The sequence below is a fragment of the Poecilia reticulata genome, chromosome 10, assembly GCF_904066995.2.
Source record: "Poecilia reticulata chromosome 10, P_reticulata-male-v2, whole genome shotgun sequence".
Classification (NCBI taxonomy): domain Eukaryota; kingdom Metazoa; phylum Chordata; class Actinopteri; order Cyprinodontiformes; family Poeciliidae; genus Poecilia; species Poecilia reticulata.
Window position 1 is genome coordinate 32906774 of NC_088839.1, and position 5000 is coordinate 32911773.

The following is a 5000-nucleotide window of genomic DNA, read 5'->3' on the forward strand; positions in this document are numbered from 1 at the left end:
TCGCTCACACAGCGTGCTGCATTTGTTTCTTCCCCAGAGAAACAGAAAGTCGTTACTGATAAAAACATCTGATCAACCTTAAAAATGTGTTTCGGTAAAAATGTTTTTTATTTTACCCCCGACTGATTAAAACGCCGTTTCCTCCACTGAAAGCCGCCCGATTGCCGACTTTCAAACATTTTTCTGTAAAACCTGATAAAAATGAAGCAATTAGAGATTTTTAGGCAGCGGTTGTTGATAATGCGCTGCAGGAAAATTGCTTCCAGTTTGAGCGAAGCAGCAGAACAAAGTGCTTCTGCGGCGGGTCGGCCATTAAAGCGGCCGGCCCGCTTTTAGGACTAATGAGCATAATTGGAGCGGGTCGGATCTCTGACTCGGCTAATCGTAACGGACGGGACTCGGCTCCGACGCGGCTTACCGGCCGGCCGGCTCTCTGGTCCTGGGAAAGGAAAACTTTGGATCCGCAGGAGGAAACATGGACATTGTTTCTCTGTCTGTCCATCTCTGTCCAAATATTGAGTCTCTTCAGAAGTGTCTCCTTCATCCGTTTGTTTAAAAGCTCTCGGCCCTGAGTACACACACTCGCTTTAATTGAACTCTGCAGCTTTTGGTTCACATCCTGGACGCCTTCGTCCCTCTGACTGAGGACAGGACACTCAGAGACGCAGCAGCTGCGTTTCCTCACAAATGTTCGCAAAACGTAGTCCATATTCTGAGAATGTTCAATAAAAACTGTTTCACAGCTCCTGTATTTCCATAAACTAAGAAAATTAAAATCCCTCGAGAGAAAATTTAGATTCAATAAGTATCTAAACACAATAAGTGGTTAAAAAACACGCCACTTCATCCTCCTCCTACCACTTCCTGTCTTCTTTGTCTTCTTCGTGGTTTCTGCCAGTAGCAACATCCTGTTGTTGATCATGTGATGTAGAAAAAGTTTTTTCATCGCAGATTATGCTAAATAAACAGAAAACCTATTTAGTTCTATTAATCAGATTTATTTATAAAATGCCAAATTGCTAAATTAAGTGGTGATTGGAAACGCAGCTGCTGACTTCGTCTGACGAAATGAGGCTGAAAATAAACGTGATAAAACAATTAATTATGTTTAATACAGACCGTTTATGATCTGAAAGAGCCAAACAGCAGCTGAATGAATATTTAACCATTTAATGGATCAGAAACGATTCAGTCGGGAGAAACGAGTCTCGCCAGCACAAAGACTTCATAGTCACCTCTGACCTTTGACCTGAAGGCTGGACTTGGGCTTACGGGCAAAGACTCGAGAAAACACTTTGACTTTTGGTCTGAGATTTGACTTTGAGGTGATGTTTGTAAAAATGTTGTTTTCTAAGTTGGTCGTCCGACTGACGTTTGGTGATGACGGTCTCTCTGGTCGTCTCGGTGCTTAGCGTTAGCTCTTCTGATTTTTCACATGCGCAGCAGTTTAGAATTAGCATAGCTACTTGTTTCAGATCTTTAATGGTTTCGTGTTAGCTTCTGTTCATTTTCCACCAGTGTCTAGTAGATTAGCATTAGCTTAGCTATTTGAGCTTTAACAAATAAACACTTATTGAAGCTAACTCTCTGGCTAGCTGTCTCCAACACTGGCAAGAACTCCAGCTGATTATAATGCAAGCACATATTTTTCATTACAATCATGGCGGCCATTTTGAAAAATGGCCGCCAGAAAAAGGAAACAAAAGATCAAGAAATTATTTATGACTTCTATGGTTCAAAATGTGAGGGCTGTGATTTGACCCCAATCGCATTCACTTAGTGGTGCAAAAATTTATTTTCCTTCATGACCATGGCGGCCATCTTGAATTTTCAAGTTGCATTTGTGCCAAATTAGGTTCTTGAATCTGCATGTCAACGATTTTGCTGAAATATTTAATTATCTGTTGCATTAAGAAGAAAACCTGCAAATATCGGACCAACGTTTTCGGCCCGATGCGTTGATCTGCATCCCACTGCAGCTGGAAAAATTCAGGTTTCCTCCCCATGTTCAGACCGGTGTGTGTGTGCGTGAACACGTGTGTGTGTGTGTGTGCGCGTGCACATGGGCGTGTGTGTGTGTGTGCGTGTGCACATGGGCGTGTGTGTGTGTGTGTGTGTGCGTGTGCACATGGGCGTGTGTGTGTGTGTGTGCGCGTGCACATGGGCGTGTGTGTGTGTGTGTGTGTGCGTGCGCAGCAGCTGTGTCCCTCTGAATGGCCGTTCCTCTCTGAGCCTCTAAAGAAATGGAAGTGCCTCCATTCTTCTTCTGTGTTTGTTTTGCAGCAGCCGGATCTCAAGCTGCCGCCGGCGGCCATGTTTGACTGCTGGCAGCAGCGGCCATGTTTGACTTTCCTCAGCTCTTAATGATCGCCCAGCAAAGCAGCTCCTAATTCTGCTCTGAGTGTGTTTCTCTCTCTCCGCTCTCACTGTCTCCACCGGTCTCCATTGTCCCTCTGGCCGGCTGATAGCTTCACTTTATTTACCAGCTTAGCTTCCTAATCTCTGGACAAACGACTTCTGCTAATGACTTTCTCAGCGGCTCCGTGGTTGGAGGGGGAGCAGCGGCACTCATGCATGTGAGCGCGCCCTTTGACCTCAGGTGCCCTGCAGGTGTGTGGTGCTGCGTGGGGGCGGGAGTGCATTCCTTACTGGTTTTACTGGGGGAGGACGGACGGACAAAGAGCAGCTCTGTGGATGAGAGGAGACAGAAGGACTTTGTTTGATGCTCCAATGTTTTCAGCATGAATTTTGTTAGTGGCACTTCCTCTGATCCTTTCAGAATAAAGTCCTCCTGTTACTAGGTTCACATCAGGGTCTTTAACTCGTGACAGCAAAACGTTTTCACAGCCTCTGAACATCTTTATAGCTTTTTCTGTTTTCTGTTTGAGTTGTTCTGATGTTTAGACGGTCTAGTGTTCTAGATGTACCTGAATGCGCATGGAAACCCGGTACCATCGGGTCAGGATGGTACCATCAATGTGCTGCTGCATCTCGTTCCGGAACCATGCAGCTGGATTTGGGCTTTAGCTGATTCAGTGACGTTTCCCTTCAGCTTGTTGTGTTTTAGTCCAAATAGAGAAACTTTGGACCTTATTGAAGACGTAAAGTTCTGGTCCGGTCCATCTTTAGCTGCAGGAGGAACTTTCATGTTCCCTTGAGAGCTGGGAGTCGATTCTGTTTGGTTCTGATTTTAATGTGTTAAAATTTAACAAAATTAATCACATTTGTTTTTTTTATATGTACAAAATCCTCAAGCCGGAACATTTGTTTGATGTTTCTGGTACAGCTATAAATCTGACGCACAACTGATTAAAATGCAATTATTTAACTGCAGAAATTAACTTGATTAAAAGGTTTAACCAAATCCCACTGCTAGTCTTCAGGAAATAGTTTGGAGTTTTGCTTGTGAGAAAACGTAGCAGTTTCATAAAATGTATGTATTTTCCACTAATATAATAATAATGGCAGGTTCTGCTGGTTCTGCTTTAACAGGAAGAGGTTTCTTAAAGGGAACTACCACTAGTTATAAAAATAGATCTTATTTGGGAAATATTTATCTCAGATGTAAAAACAACACATAAATAATACTGTAGGTTATTTAGTTTTTATGAATTTTTAAATATTTTCACAGGAATGTCGCCATGTTGTTCACGCTGCAATGCATTCTGGGTAAATGACGTGTAAAGGTCCAACTGCCTGGCTCCTCCAACAGGGATCAGTACCGTTATTAAGCCTCTTTGATTTGAACCGGACCTCATTGAACCCGATCAGAACTTAGAACTAACCAGAGGTGATGAAGAGGAGGAGCAAACAGGAAGAGGAAGAGGAAGGTTCATCATGAAACAATGAGACTCACCACCTCTGGTCACTGTGATCCGGTAAGTGGTTCTGTAGCTCTGGGTCCAGTTAGGCAGCAGGGTTTTACAGTACCGGTACCGGTAGTGTTAGCTCCATTAGCGCTGCTTGTCTTTGAGTTTCTCCCGCGTCTGTACCGATGTGTCCGGTTCGGCATCGGCTGAACTGCTTAGCGTTCGGTTCGGTGGCAACAGCCACACCGGACTTAATCACCACCGACACCGAACCTCCATGGATCCAGTCGGATCGGTGATGTCAGCACCCAGGCAGTAGCTCCTGTTAGCATCTCAAAGAGCGTCCAGCTCCGCCTGCCTCAGCTCGGCATTTATTTTAGCTCGTTAAGGTAGCATCACCTGTTAGCTTCGTTGGTTCTGCTGGTATAAATGGGTCAAAGTGTGGTGGAGAAATGTCCGGGGTCCAGATTAGGTCCTTCGTCACTGCGCTCTCCTTTCTTCCATGTTTTATCACAGCCGGTAGTGACGCCGTGTGGCATTATGTAAAATGACACCAGTCAAACCAGTATGATCAACAGCTACTGGGGTAAAGTTAGCCTTCCTGTTTACTCTGTGGACTCCGGTACAGAATGGACCTGATGACGTCATCAACCCAGCGGTGAAAAATGGCGGCCTCCATGGGTGACAAACATAACAAAAGACGTACATTTTATGAGTTTTGGTGTATAATAGGAAAATTGCAACATATTTAGGCCAACATGTTGAACTAGTCCTGGATCCTTTTTAAAAGGGACTTTCTCTAAATAATTCTATGTGTTTTTCTTTATATTTAAGCAAAATGAGGTTTGTGAATTAAATTCTGTAACTTAAATGATTAGAATTAGTTTAGCTTAGCTCCTTACTTTTTCTTAATTAAAAAATAGCAAAGACAAATCTAAGCAGACTAAAATCAGTCTTCCAGCTTTTTGAATCAATTCAGTATTTCCAGGACTATTTATTGTGATGCTCTGTGGAAAATATTTTCTTCTGCACCTCTAATAATAATAATAATAACGTTAGAAGAGCTTAAACTGCTACTGAAACATGCTAGCATGAAACCCAACAGCCTTCAGGTCTCACAGTTTGTTCGTTTTTAGGTAACTACTGTAAAACAACAACAGTTTCATTTCCCAGGAGATGAATGTCTGCAAA

General features: G+C 43.3%; 1 protein-coding gene across 2 annotated transcripts in view; it reads left to right on the forward strand.

The window, feature by feature from the left end:
* The window catches only part of slit3 (slit homolog 3 (Drosophila)), a 226983-nt gene that overhangs the window by 61453 nt on the left and 160530 nt on the right, over positions 1-5000 (forward strand). The window contains exon 1 of one of the 2 annotated variants that reach the window (XM_081611952.1): positions 3662-3878. The exons of the other annotated variant lie outside the window; for it this stretch is intronic. The gene's annotated coding sequence lies outside the window, so the exon portion shown is untranslated. Of the gene's footprint in view, positions 1-3661; positions 3879-5000 lie in introns of those variants that run through there. 2 annotated transcript variants of the gene reach the window in all.